Source organism: Clavelina lepadiformis, chromosome 4 (genome assembly GCF_947623445.1).
Source record: "Clavelina lepadiformis chromosome 4, kaClaLepa1.1, whole genome shotgun sequence".
Taxonomy (NCBI): domain Eukaryota; kingdom Metazoa; phylum Chordata; class Ascidiacea; order Aplousobranchia; family Clavelinidae; genus Clavelina; species Clavelina lepadiformis.
The window spans coordinates 19,400,971-19,413,678 of record NC_135243.1 but is presented as its reverse complement, the minus strand read 5'-3'; the positions used below and the strand labels follow the sequence as shown (position 1 = coordinate 19,413,678).

General features: G+C 40.6%; 21 non-coding genes across 21 annotated transcripts; all 21 read left to right on the top strand.

Moving 5' to 3' along the window:
- The first annotated feature begins 249 nt into the window (after positions 1-249).
- Trnae-cuc (transfer RNA glutamic acid (anticodon CUC)) lies at positions 250-321 on the top strand. The gene has a single exon. It is a non-coding gene; the product is annotated as a tRNA-Glu (tRNA).
- Positions 322-1,088: 767 nt separating this feature from the next.
- Trnae-cuc (transfer RNA glutamic acid (anticodon CUC)) lies at positions 1,089-1,160 on the top strand. Its single transcript has one exon. It is a non-coding gene; the product is annotated as a tRNA-Glu (tRNA).
- Positions 1,161-2,345: 1,185 nt separating this feature from the next.
- Positions 2,346-2,417, top strand: Trnae-cuc (transfer RNA glutamic acid (anticodon CUC)). Its single transcript has one exon. It is a non-coding gene; the product is annotated as a tRNA-Glu (tRNA).
- A 347-nt stretch (positions 2,418-2,764) lies between these two features.
- On the top strand, positions 2,765-2,836 carry Trnae-cuc (transfer RNA glutamic acid (anticodon CUC)). Its single transcript has one exon. It is a non-coding gene; the product is annotated as a tRNA-Glu (tRNA).
- A 767-nt stretch (positions 2,837-3,603) lies between these two features.
- Positions 3,604-3,675, top strand: Trnae-cuc (transfer RNA glutamic acid (anticodon CUC)). The gene has a single exon. It is a non-coding gene; the product is annotated as a tRNA-Glu (tRNA).
- A 347-nt stretch (positions 3,676-4,022) lies between these two features.
- Positions 4,023-4,094, top strand: Trnae-cuc (transfer RNA glutamic acid (anticodon CUC)). The gene has a single exon. It is a non-coding gene; the product is annotated as a tRNA-Glu (tRNA).
- Positions 4,095-4,441: 347 nt separating this feature from the next.
- On the top strand, positions 4,442-4,513 carry Trnae-cuc (transfer RNA glutamic acid (anticodon CUC)). Its single transcript has one exon. It is a non-coding gene; the product is annotated as a tRNA-Glu (tRNA).
- Positions 4,514-4,860: 347 nt separating this feature from the next.
- On the top strand, positions 4,861-4,932 carry Trnae-cuc (transfer RNA glutamic acid (anticodon CUC)). The gene has a single exon. It is a non-coding gene; the product is annotated as a tRNA-Glu (tRNA).
- A 347-nt stretch (positions 4,933-5,279) lies between these two features.
- Trnae-cuc (transfer RNA glutamic acid (anticodon CUC)) lies at positions 5,280-5,351 on the top strand. Its single transcript has one exon. It is a non-coding gene; the product is annotated as a tRNA-Glu (tRNA).
- A 767-nt stretch (positions 5,352-6,118) lies between these two features.
- On the top strand, positions 6,119-6,190 carry Trnae-cuc (transfer RNA glutamic acid (anticodon CUC)). The gene has a single exon. It is a non-coding gene; the product is annotated as a tRNA-Glu (tRNA).
- Positions 6,191-6,537: 347 nt separating this feature from the next.
- On the top strand, positions 6,538-6,609 carry Trnae-cuc (transfer RNA glutamic acid (anticodon CUC)). Its single transcript has one exon. It is a non-coding gene; the product is annotated as a tRNA-Glu (tRNA).
- A 347-nt stretch (positions 6,610-6,956) lies between these two features.
- Trnae-cuc (transfer RNA glutamic acid (anticodon CUC)) lies at positions 6,957-7,028 on the top strand. Its single transcript has one exon. It is a non-coding gene; the product is annotated as a tRNA-Glu (tRNA).
- Positions 7,029-7,375: 347 nt separating this feature from the next.
- Positions 7,376-7,447, top strand: Trnae-cuc (transfer RNA glutamic acid (anticodon CUC)). Its single transcript has one exon. It is a non-coding gene; the product is annotated as a tRNA-Glu (tRNA).
- A 766-nt stretch (positions 7,448-8,213) lies between these two features.
- Positions 8,214-8,285, top strand: Trnae-cuc (transfer RNA glutamic acid (anticodon CUC)). The gene has a single exon. It is a non-coding gene; the product is annotated as a tRNA-Glu (tRNA).
- A 767-nt stretch (positions 8,286-9,052) lies between these two features.
- Positions 9,053-9,124, top strand: Trnae-cuc (transfer RNA glutamic acid (anticodon CUC)). The gene has a single exon. It is a non-coding gene; the product is annotated as a tRNA-Glu (tRNA).
- A 347-nt stretch (positions 9,125-9,471) lies between these two features.
- Trnae-cuc (transfer RNA glutamic acid (anticodon CUC)) lies at positions 9,472-9,543 on the top strand. The gene has a single exon. It is a non-coding gene; the product is annotated as a tRNA-Glu (tRNA).
- A 347-nt stretch (positions 9,544-9,890) lies between these two features.
- On the top strand, positions 9,891-9,962 carry Trnae-cuc (transfer RNA glutamic acid (anticodon CUC)). The gene has a single exon. It is a non-coding gene; the product is annotated as a tRNA-Glu (tRNA).
- A 766-nt stretch (positions 9,963-10,728) lies between these two features.
- On the top strand, positions 10,729-10,800 carry Trnae-cuc (transfer RNA glutamic acid (anticodon CUC)). Its single transcript has one exon. It is a non-coding gene; the product is annotated as a tRNA-Glu (tRNA).
- Positions 10,801-11,147: 347 nt separating this feature from the next.
- On the top strand, positions 11,148-11,219 carry Trnae-cuc (transfer RNA glutamic acid (anticodon CUC)). Its single transcript has one exon. It is a non-coding gene; the product is annotated as a tRNA-Glu (tRNA).
- A 347-nt stretch (positions 11,220-11,566) lies between these two features.
- Positions 11,567-11,638, top strand: Trnae-cuc (transfer RNA glutamic acid (anticodon CUC)). Its single transcript has one exon. It is a non-coding gene; the product is annotated as a tRNA-Glu (tRNA).
- A 347-nt stretch (positions 11,639-11,985) lies between these two features.
- Trnae-cuc (transfer RNA glutamic acid (anticodon CUC)) lies at positions 11,986-12,057 on the top strand. The gene has a single exon. It is a non-coding gene; the product is annotated as a tRNA-Glu (tRNA).
- The last annotated feature ends 651 nt before the right edge of the window (positions 12,058-12,708 follow it).

The window sequence follows — 12,708 nt, the reverse complement described above, 5'->3', positions numbered from 1 at the left end:
AAAAATATTTTCATGATTAGTCCCCAAAAGAGAAATTTTCGATTTCTTAAAAAACAAGTTTTGGAAGGACTAAGGGTTGTTGTTATTTTACAGTGAGGAATACGTCGTGATAAACTCACACAAATAGACTGTTGAAACAAGAATTCCCAAGTTGCTAGAAAATACTTCAAAATGGTAAAATTTTCAACGTTTAAGAATGGTGAAGTTTCCGCATATTATTCATTGGACCAAAGATACGACTTTCGTAGTTCCCAGATGGTCTAGTGGTCAGGATTCCTGGTTCTCACCCAGGCGGCCCGTGTTCGATTCCCGGTCTGGGAAAGTGCATGCAATGTTGGTTCAGTGGTAGAGTTAACCCCGGCCTCGCAGCCAGCCCGAATTCGCTTACCTGTCAATGCATTAATTTTAAATTAGCTGGAAAAAATATTTTTATGATTAGTCCCCAAAAGAGAAATTTTCGATTTCCTAAAAAACAAGTTTTGGAAGGACTAAGGGTTGTTGTTATTTTACAGGGAGGAATACGTCGTGATAAACTCACACAAATAGACTCTTGAAACAAGAATTCCCAAGTTGCTAGAAAATGCTTCAAAATGGTAAAATTTTCAACGTTTAAGAATGGTGAAGTTTTTGCATTTTATTCACTGGACCAAAGATTCGACTTTCGTAGTTCCGAGATGGTCTAGTGGTCAGGATTCCTGGCTCTCACCCAGGCGGCCCGGGTCCGATTCCCGGTCTGGGAAAGTGCATGCAATGTTGGTTCAGTGGTAGAATTAACGCCGGCCTCGCAGCCAGCCCGAATTCGCTTACCTGTCAATGCATTAATTTTGAATTAGCTGGAAAAAATATTTTCATTGTTAGTCCTAAAAAAGAGAAAATTTCGATTTCCTAATAAACAAGTTTTGGAAGGACTAAGGGTTGTTGTTATCTTACAGGGAGGAATACGTCGTGATAAACTCACACAAATAGACTCTTGAAACAAGAATTCCCAAGTTGCTAGAAAATACTTCAAAATGGTAAAATTTTCAACGTTTAAGAATGGTGAAGTTTTTGCATTTTATTCACTGGACCAAAGACACGACTTTCGTAGTTCCCAGATGGTCTAGTGGTCAGGATTCCTGGCTCTCACCCAGGCGGCCCGGGTTCGATTACCGGTCTGGGAAAGTGCATGCAATGTTGGTTCAGTGGTAGAATTAACGCCGGCCTCGCAGCCTGCCCGAAATCGCTTACCTATCAATGCATTAATTTTGAATTAGCTGGAAAAAATATTTTCATGATTAGTCCCCAAAAGAGAAATTTTCGATTTCCTAAAAAACAAGTTTTGGAAGGACTAAGGGTTGTTGTTATTTTACAGGGAGGAATACGTTGTGATAAACTCACACAAATAGACTTTTGAAACAAGAATTCCCAAGTTGCTAGAAAATGTTTCAAAATAGTAAAATTTTCAACGTTTAAGAATGGTGAAGTTTTCGCATTTTATTCACTGGACCAAAGATACGACTTTCGTAGTTCCCAGATGGTCTAGTGGTCAGGATTCCTGGCTCTCACCCAGGCGTACCGGGTCCGATTCCCGGTCTGGGAAAGTGCATGCAATGTTGCTTCAGTGGTAGAATTAACGCCGGCCTCGCAGCCAGCTCGAAATCGCTTACCTGTCAATGCATTACTTTTGAATTAGCTGGAAAAAATATTTTCATGATTAGTCCCCAAAAGAGAAATTTTCGATTTCCTAAAAAACAAGTTTTGGAAGGACTAAGAGTTGTTGTTATTTTACAGGGAGGAATACGTCGTGATAAACTCACACAAATAGACTGTTGAAACAAGAATTCCCAAGTTGCTAGAAAATACTTCAAAATGGTAAAATTTTCAACGTTTAAGAATGGTGAAGTTTTCGCATATTATTCACTGGACCAAAGATACGACTTTCGTAGTTCCCAGATGGTCTAGTGGTCAGGATTCCTGGCTCTCACCCAGGCGTCCCGCGTTCGATTCCCAGTCTGGGAAAGTGCATGCAATGTTGCTTCAGTTTTAGAATTAACGCCGGCCTCGCAGCCTGCCCGAATTCGCTTACCTGTCAATGCATTAATTTTAAATTAGCTGGAAAAAATATTTTCATTATTAGTCCCCAAAAGAGAAATTTTCGATTTCCTAAAAAACAAGTTTTGGAAGGACTAAGGGTTGTTGTTATTTTACAGGGAGGAATACGTCGTCATAAACTCACACAAATAGACTGTTGAAACAAGAATTCCCAAGTTGCTAGAAAATACTTCAAAATGGTAAAATTTTCAACGTTTAAGAATGGTGAAGTTTTCGCATTTTATTCACTGGACCAAAGACACGACTTTCGTAGTTCCCAGATGGTCTAGTGGTCAGGATTCCTGGCTCTCACCCAGGCGGCCCGGGTTCGATTCCCGGTCTGGGAAAGTGCATGCAATGTTGGTTCAGTGTTAGAATTAACGCCGGCCTCGCAGCCTGCCCGAATTCGCTTACCTGTCAATGCATTAATTTTAAATTAGCTGGAAAAAATATTTTCATTATTAGTCCCCAAAAGAGAAATTTTCGATTTCCTAAAAAACAAGTTTTGGAAGGACTAAGGGTTGTTGTTATTTTACAGGGAGGAATACGTCGTGATAAACTCACACAAATAGACTTTTGAAACAAGAATTCCCAAATTGCTAGAAAATACTTCAAAATGGTAAAATTTTCAACGTTTAAGAATGGTGAAGTTTTCGCATATTATTCACTGGACCAAAGACACGACTTTCGTAGTTCCCAGATGGTCTAGTGGTCAGGATTCCTGGCTCTCACCCAGGCGGCCCGGGTTCGATTCCCGGTCTGGGAAAGTGCATGCAATGTTGGTTCAGTGTTAGAATTAACGCCGGCTTCGCAGCCAGCCCGAATTCGCTTACCTGTCAATGCATTAATTTTGAATTAGCTGGAAAAAATATTTTCATTGTTAATCCTAAAAAAGAGAAATTTTCGATTTCCTAATAAACAAGTTTTGGAAGGACTAAGGGTTGTTGTTATTTTACAGGGAGGAATATGTCGTGATAAACTCACACAAATAGACTCTTGAAACAAGAATTCCCAAGTTGCTAGAAAATACTTCAAAATGGTAAAATTTTCAACGTTTAAGAATGGTGAAGTTTTCGCATTTTATTGAATGGACCAAAGACACGACTTTCGTAGCTCCCAGATGGTCTAGTGGTCAGGATTCCTGGCTCTCACCCAGGCGGCCCGGGACCGATTCCCGGTATGGGAAAGTGCATGCAATGTTGGTTCAGTGGTAGAATTAACGCCGGCCTCGCAGCCAGCTCGAAATCGCTTACCTGTCAATGCATTACTTTTGAATTAGCTGGAAAAAATATTTTCATGATTAGTCCCCAAAAGAGAAATTTTCGATTTCCTAAAAAACAAGTTTTGGAAGGACTAAGGGTTGTTGTTATTTTACAGGGAGGAATACGTCGTGATAAACTCACACAAATAGACTGTTGAAACAAGAATTCCCAAGTTGCTAGAAAATACTTCAAAATGGTAAAATTTTCAACGTTTAAGAATGGTGAAGTTTTCGCATTTTATTGAATGGACCAAAGACACGACTTTCGTAGCTCCCAGATGGTCTAGTGGTCAGGATTCCTGGCTCTCACCCAGGCGGCCCGGGTCCGATTCCCGGTCTGGGAAAGTGCATGCAATGTTGGTTCAGTGGTAGAATTAACGCCGGCCTCGCAGCCAGCTCGAAATCGCTTACCTGTCAATGCATTACTTTTGAATTAGCTGGAAAAAATATTTTCATGATTAGTCCCCAAAAGAGAAATTTTCGATTTCCTAAAAAACAAGTTTTGGAAGGACTAAGGGTTGTTGTTATTTTACAGGGAGGAATACGTCGTGATAAACTCACACAAATAGACTGTTGAAACAAGAATTCCCAAGTTGCTAGAAAATACTTCAAAATGGTAAAATTTTCAACGTTTAAGAATGGTGAAGTTTTCGCATATTATTGAATGGACCAAAGACACGACTTTCGTAGTTCCCAGATGGTCTAGTGGTCAGGATTCCTGGCTCTCACCCAGGCGGCCCGGGTTCGATTCCCGGTCTGGGAAAGTGCATGCAATGTTGGTTCAGTGTTAGAATTAACGCCGGCCTCGCAGCCTGCCCGAATTCGCTTACCTGTCAATGCATTAATTTTAAATTAGCTGGAAAAAATATTTTCATTATTAGTCCCCAAAAGAGAAATTTTCGATTTCCTAAAAAACAAGTTTTGGAAGGACTAAGGGTTGTTGTTATTTTACAGGGAGGAATACGTCGTGATAAACTCACACAAATAGACTGTTGAAACAAGAATTCCCAAGTTGCTAGAAAATACTTCAAAATGGTAAAATTTTCAACGTTTAAGAATGGTGAAGTTTTCGCATATTATTCACTGGACCAAAGACACGACTTTCGTAGTTCCCAGATGGTCTAGTGGTCAGGATTCCTGGCTCTCACCCAGGCGGCCCGGGTTCGCTTCCCGGTCTGGGAAAGTGCATGCAATGTTGGTTCAGTGTTAGAATTAACGCCGGCCTCGCAGCCTGCCCGAATTCGCTTACCTGTCAATGCATTAATTTTAAATTAGCTGGAAAAAATATTTTCATGATTAGTCCCCAAAAGAGAAATTTTCGATTTCCTAAAAAACAAGTTTTGGAAGGACTAAGGGTTGTTGTTATTTTACAGGGAGGAATACGTCGTGATAAACTCACACAAATAGACTGTTGAAACAAGAATTCCCAAGTTGCTAGAAAATACTTCAAAATGGTAAAATTTTCAACGTTTAAGAATGGTGAAGTTTTCGCATTTTATTGAATGGACCAAAGACACGACTTTCGTAGTTCCCAGATGGTCTAGTGGTCAGGATTCCTGGCTCTCACCCAGGCGGCCCGGGTCCGATTCCCGGTCTGGGAAAGTGCATGCAATGTTGCTTCAGTGGTAGAATTAACGCCGGCCTCGCAGCCAGCTCGAAATCGCTTACCTGTCAATGCATTACTTTTGAATTAGCTGGAAAAAATATTTTCATGATTAGTCCCCAAAAGAGAAATTTTCGATTTCCTAAAAAACAAGTTTTGGAAGGACTAAGGGTTGTTGTTATTTTACAGGGAGGAATACGTCGTGATAAACTCACACAAATAGACTGTTGAAACAAGAATTCCCAAGTTGCTAGAAAATACTTCAAAATGGTAAAATTTTCAACGTTTAAGAATGGTGAAGTTTTCGCATATTATTCACTGGACCAAAGACACGACTTTCGTAGTTCCCAGATGGTCTAGTGGTCAGGATTACTGGTTCTCACCCAGGCGGCCCGGGTTCGATTCCCGGTCTGGGAAAGTGCATGCAATGTTGGTTCAGTGTTAGAATTAACGCCGGCTTCGCAGCCAGCCCGAATTCGCTTACCTGTCAATGCATTAATTTTGAATTAGCTGGAAAAAATATTTTCATTGTTAATCCTAAAAAAGAGAAATTTTCGATTTCCTAATAAACAAGTTTTGGAAGGACTAAGGGTTGTTGTTATTTTACAGGGAGGAATATGTCGTGATAAACTCACACAAATAGACTCTTGAAACAAGAATTCCCAAGTTGCTAGAAAATACTTCAAAATGGTAAAATTTTCAACGTTTAAGAATGGTGAAGTTTTCGCATTTTATTGAATGGACCAAAGACACGACTTTCGTAGCTCCCAGATGGTCTAGTGGTCAGGATTCCTGGCTCTCACCCAGGCGGCCCGGGTCCGATTCCCGGTATGGGAAAGTGCATGCAATGTTGGTTCAGTGGTAGAATTAACGCCGGCCTCGCAGCCAGCTCGAAATCGCTTACCTGTCAATGCATTACTTTTGAATTAGCTGGAAAAAATATTTTCATGATTAGTCCCCAAAAGAGAAATTTTCGATTTCCTTAAAAACAAGTTTTGGAAGGACTAAGGGTTGTTGTTATTTTACAGGGAGGAATACGTCGTGATAAACTCACACAAATAGACTGTTGAAACAAGAATTCCCAAGTTGCTAGAAAATACTTCAAAATGGTAAAATTTTCAACGTTTAAGAATGGTGAAGTTTTCGCATTTTATTGAATGGACCAAAGACACGACTTTCGTAGTTCCCAGATGGTCTAGTGGTCAGGATTTTTGGCTCTCACCCAGGCGGCCCGGGTTCGATTCCCGGTCTGGGAAAGTGCATGCAATGTTGGTTCAGTGTTAGAATTAACGCCGGCCTCGCAGCCTGCCCGAATTCGCTTACCTGTCAATGCATTAATTTTAAATTAGCTGGAAAAAATATTTTCATTATTAGTCCCCAAAAGAGAAATTTTCGATTTCCTAAAAAACAAGTTTTGGAAGGACTAAGGGTTGTTGTTATTTTACAGGGAGGAATACGTCGTGATAAACTCACACAAATAGACTGTTGAAACAAGAATTCCCAAGTTGCTAGAAAATACTTCAAAATGGTAAAATTTTCAACGTTTAAGAATGGTGAAGTTTTCGCATATTATTCACTGGACCAAAGACACGACTTTCGTAGTTCCCAGATGGTCTAGTGGTCAGGATTCCTGGCTCTCACCCAGGCGGCCCGGGTTCGCTTCCCGGTCTGGGAAAGTGCATGCAATGTTGGTTCAGTGTTAGAATTAACGCCGGCCTCGCAGCCTGCCCGAATTCGCTTACCTGTCAATGCATTAATTTTAAATTAGCTGGAAAAAATATTTTCATGATTAGTCCCCAAAAGAGAAATTTTCGATTTCCTAAAAAACAAGTTTTGGAAGGACTAAGGGTTGTTGTTATTTTACAGGGAGGAATACGTCGTGATAAACTCACACAAATAGACTGTTGAAACAAGAATTCCCAAGTTGCTAGAAAATACTTCAAAATGGTAAAATTTTCAACGTTTAAGAATGGTGAAGTTTTCGCATATTATTGAATGGACCAAAGACACGACTTTCGTAGTTCCCAGATGGTCTAGTGGTCAGGATTCCTGGCTCTCACCCAGGCGGCCCGGGTTCGATTCCCGGTCTGGGAAAGTGCATGCAATGTTGGTTCAGTGTTAGAATTAACGCCGGCCTCGCAGCCTGCCCGAATTCGCTTACCTGTCAATGCATTAATTTTAAATTAGCTGGAAAAAATATTTTCATTATTAGTCCCCAAAAGAGAAATTTTCGATTTCCTAAAAAACAAGTTTTGGAAGGACTAAGGGTTGTTGTTATTTTACAGGGAGGAATACGTCGTGATAAACTCACACAAATAGACTGTTGAAACAAGAATTCCCAAGTTGCTAGAAAATACTTCAAAATGGTAAAATTTTCAACGTTTAAGAATGGTGAAGTTTTCGCATATTATTCACTGGACCAAAGACACGACTTTCGTAGTTCCCAGATGGTCTAGTGGTCAGGATTCCTGGCTCTCACCCAGGCGGCCCGGGTTCGCTTCCCGGTCTGGGAAAGTGCATGCAATGTTGGTTCAGTGTTAGAATTAACGCCGGCCTCGCAGCCTGCCCGAATTCGCTTACCTGTCAATGCATTAATTTTAAATTAGCTGGAAAAAATATTTTCATGATTAGTCCCCAAAAGAGAAATTTTCGATTTCCTAAAAAACAAGTTTTGGAAGGACTAAGGGTTGTTGTTATTTTACAGGGAGGAATACGTCGTGATAAACTCACACAAATAGACTGTTGAAACAAGAATTCCCAAGTTGCTAGAAAATACTTCAAAATGGTAAAATTTTCAACGTTTAAGAATGGTGAAGTTTTCGCATTTTATTGAATGGACCAAAGACACGACTTTCGTAGTTCCCAGATGGTCTAGTGGTCAGGATTCCTGGCTCTCACCCAGGCGGCCCGGGTCCGATTCCCGGTATGGGAAAGTGCATGCAATGTTGCTTCAGTGGTAGAATTAACGCCGGCCTCGCAGCCAGCTCGAAATCGCTTACCTGTCAATGCATTACTTTTGAATTAGCTGGAAAAAATATTTTCATGATTAGTCCCCAAAAGAGAAATTTTCGATTTCCTAAAAAACAAGTTTTGGAAGGACTAAGGGTTGTTGTTATTTTACAGGGAGGAATACGTCGTGATAAACTCACACAAATAGACTGTTGAAACAAGAATTCCCAAGTTGCTAGAAAATACTTCAAAATGGTAAAATTTTCAACGTTTAAGAATGGTGAAGTTTTCGCATATTATTCACTGGACCAAAGACACGACTTTCGTAGTTCCCAGATGGTCTAGTGGTCAGGATTACTGGTTCTCACCCAGGCGGCCCGGGTTCGATTCCCGGTCTGGGAAAGTGCATGCAATGTTGGTTCAGTGTTAGAATTAACGCCGGCTTCGCAGCCAGCCCGAATTCGCTTACCTGTCAATGCATTAATTTTGAATTAGCTGGAAAAAATATTTTCATTGTTAATCCTAAAAAAGAGAAATTTTCGATTTCCTAATAAACAAGTTTTGGAAGGACTAAGGGTTGTTGTTATTTTACAGGGAGGAATATGTCGTGATAAACTCACACAAATAGACTCTTGAAACAAGAATTCCCAAGTTGCTAGAAAATACTTCAAAATGGTAAAATTTTCAACGTTTAAGAATGGTGAAGTTTTCGCATTTTATTGAATGGACCAAAGACACGACTTTCGTAGCTCCCAGATGGTCTAGTGGTCAGGATTCCTGGCTCTCACCCAGGCGGCCCGGGTCCGATTCCCGGTATGGGAAAGTGCATGCAATGTTGGTTCAGTGGTAGAATTAACGCCGGCCTCGCAGCCAGCTCGAAATCGCTTACCTGTCATTGCATTACTTTTGAATTAGCTGGAAAAAATATTTTCATGATTAGTCCCCAAAAGAGAAATTTTCGATTTCCTTAAAAACAAGTTTTGGAAGGACTAAGGGTTGTTGTTATTTTACAGGGAGGAATACGTCGTGATAAACTCACACAAATAGACTGTTGAAACAAGAATTCCCAAGTTGCTAGAAAATACTTCAAAATGGTAAAATTTTCAACGTTTAAGAATGGTGAAGTTTTCGCATTTTATTGAATGGACCAAAGACACGACTTTCGTAGCTCCCAGATGGTCTAGTGGTCAGGATTCCTGGCTCTCACCCAGGCGGCCCGGGTCCGATTCCCGGTCTGGGAAAGTGCATGCAATGTTGGTTCAGTGGTAGAATTAACGCCGGCCTCGCAGCCAGCTCGAAATCGCTTACCTGTCAATGCATTACTTTTGAATTAGCTGGAAAAAATATTTTCATGATTAGTCCCCAAAAGAGAAATTTTCGATTTCCTAAAAAACAAGTTTTGGAAGGACTAAGGGTTGTTGTTATTTTACAGGGAGGAATACGTCGTGATAAACTCACACAAATAGACTGTTGAAACAAGAATTCCCAAGTTGCTAGAAAATACTTCAAAATGGTAAAATTTTCAACGTTTAAGAATGGTGAAGTTTTCGCATATTATTGAATGGACCAAAGACACGACTTTCGTAGTTCCCAGATGGTCTAGTGGTCAGGATTCCTGGCTCTCACCCAGGCGGCCCGGGTTCGATTCCCGGTCTGGGAAAGTGCATGCAATGTTGGTTCAGTGTTAGAATTAACGCCGGCCTCGCAGCCTGCCCGAATTCGCTTACCTGTCAATGCATTAATTTTAAATTAGCTGGAAAAAATATTTTCATTATTAGTCCCCAAAAGAGAAATTTTCGATTTCCTAAAAAACAAGTTTTGGAAGGACTAAGGGTTGTTGTTATTTTACAGGGAGGAATACGTCGTGATAAACTCACACAAATAGACTGTTGAAACAAGAATTCCCAAGTTGCTAGAAAATACTTCAAAATGGTAAAATTTTCAACGTTTAAGAATGGTGAAGTTTTCGCATATTATTCACTGGACCAAAGACACGACTTTCGTAGTTCCCAGATGGTCTAGTGGTCAGGATTCCTGGCTCTCACCCAGGCGGCCCGGGTTCGCTTCCCGGTCTGGGAAAGTGCATGCAATGTTGGTTCAGTGTTAGAATTAACGCCGGCCTCGCAGCCTGCCCGAATTCGCTTACCTGTCAATGCATTAATTTTAAATTAGCTGGAAAAAATATTTTCATGATTAGTCCCCAAAAGAGAAATTTTCGATTTCCTAAAAAACAAGTTTTGGAAGGACTAAGGGTTGTTGTTATTTTACAGGGAGGAATACGTCGTGATAAACTCACACAAATAGACTGTTGAAACAAGAATTCCCAAGTTGCTAGAAAATACTTCAAAATGGTAAAATTTTCAACGTTTAAGAATGGTGAAGTTTTCGCATTTTATTGAATGGACCAAAGACACGACTTTCGTAGCTCCCAGATGGTCTAGTGGTCAGGATTCCTGGCTCTCACCCAGGCGGCCCGGGTCCGATTCCCGGTATGGGAAAGTGCATGCAATGTTGCTTCAGTGGTAGAATTAACGCCGGCCTCGCAGCCAGCTCGAAATCGCTTACCTGTCAATGCATTGCTTTTGAATTAGCTGGAAAAAATATTTTCATGATTAGTCCCCAAAAGAGAAATTTTCGATTTCCTAAAAAACAAGTTTTGGAAGGACTAAGGGTTGTTGTTATTTTACAGGGAGGAATACGTCGTGATAAACTCACACAAATAGACTGTTGAAACAAGAATTCCCAAGTTGCTAGAAAATACTTCAAAATGGTAAAATTTTCAACGTTTAAGAATGGTGAAGTTTTCGCATATTATTCACTGGACCAAAGACACGACTTTCGTAGTTCCCAGATGGTCTAGTGGTCAGGATTACTGGTTCTCACCCAGGCGGCCCGGGTTCGATTCCCGGTCTGGGAAAGTGCATGCAATGTTGGTTCAGTGGTAGAATTAACGCCGGCCTCGCAGCCAGCTCGAAATCGCTTACCTGTCAATGCATTACTTTTGAATTAGCTGGAAAAAATATTTTCATGATTAGTCCCCAAAAGAGAAATTTTCGATTTCCTAAAAAACAAGTTTTGGAAGGACTAAGGGTTGTTGTTATTTTACAGGGAGGAATACGTCGTGATAAACTCACACAAATAGACTGTTGAAACAAGAATTCCCAAGTTGCTAGAAAATACTTCAAAATGGTAAAATTTTCAACGTTTAAGAATGGTGAAGTTTTCGCATTTTATTGAATGGACCAAAGACACGACTTTCGTAGCTCCCAGATGGTCTAGTGGTCAGGATTCCTGGCTCTCACCCAGGCGGCCCGGGTCCGATTCCCGGTCTGGGAAAGTGCATGCAATGTTGGTTCAGTGGTAGAATTAACGCCGGCCTCGCAGCCAGCTCGAAATCGCTTACCTGTCAATGCATTACTTTTGAATTAGCTGGAAAAAATATTTTCATGATTAGTCCCCAAAAGAGAAATTTTCGATTTCCTAAAAAACAAGTTTGGGAAGGACTAAGGGTTGTTGTTATTTTACAGGGAGGAATACGTCGTCATAAACTCACACAAATAGACTGTTGAAACAAGAATTCCCAAGTTGCTAGAAAATACTTCAAAATGGTAAAATTTTCAACGTTTAAGAATGGTGAAGTTTTCGCATTTTATTCACTGGACCAAAGACACGACTTTCGTAGTTCCCAGATGGTCTAGTGGTCAGGATTCCTGGCTCTCACCCAGGCGGCCCGGGTTCGATTCCCGGTCTGGGAAAGTGCATGCAATGTTGGTTCAGTGTTAGAATTAACGCCGGCCTCGCAGCCTGCCCGAATTCGCTTACCTGTCAATGCATTAATTTTAAATTAGCTGGAAAAAATATTTTCATTATTAGTCCCCAAAAGAGAAATTTTCGATTTCCTAAAAAACAAGTTTTGGAAGGACTAAGGGTTGTTGTTATTTTACAGGGAGGAATACGTCGTGATAAACTCACACAAATAGACTTTTGAAACAAGAATTCCCAAATTGCTAGAAAATGCTTCAAAATGGTAAAATTTTCAACGTTTAAGAATGGTGAAGTTTTCGCATTTTATTCACTGGACCAAAGACACGACTTTCGTAGTTCCCAGATGGTCTAGTGGTCAGGATTCCTGGCTCTCACCCAGGCGGCCCGGGTTCGATTCCCGGTCTGGGAAAGTGCATGCAATGTTGGTTCAGTGTTAGAATTAACGCCGGCTTCGCAGCCAGCCCGAATTCGCTTACCTGTCAATGCATTAATTTTGAATTAGCTGGAAAAAATATTTTCATTGTTAGTCCTAAAAAAGAGAAATTTTCGATTTCCTAATAAACAAGTTTTGGAAGGACTAAGGGTTGTTGTTATTTTACAGGGAGGAATATGTCGTGATAAACTCACACAAATAGACTCTTGAAACAAGAATTCCCAAGTTGCTAGAAAATACTTCAAAATGGTAAAATTTTCAACGTTTAAGAATGGTGAAGTTTTCGCATTTTATTGAATGGACCAAAGACACGACTTTCGTAGCTCCCAGATGGTCTAGTGGTCAGGATTCCTGGCTCTCACCCAGGCGGCCCGGGTCCGATTCCCGGTATGGGAAAGTGCATGCAATGTTGGTTCAGTGGTAGAATTAACGCCGGCCTCGCAGCCAGCTCGAAATCGCTTACCTGTCAATGCATTACTTTTGAATTAGCTGGAAAAAATATTTTCATGATTAGTCCCCAAAAGAGAAATTTTCGATTTCCTAAAAAACAAGTTTTGGAAGGACTAAGGGTTGTTGTTATTTTACAGGGAGGAATACGTCGTGATAAACTCACACAAATAGACTGTT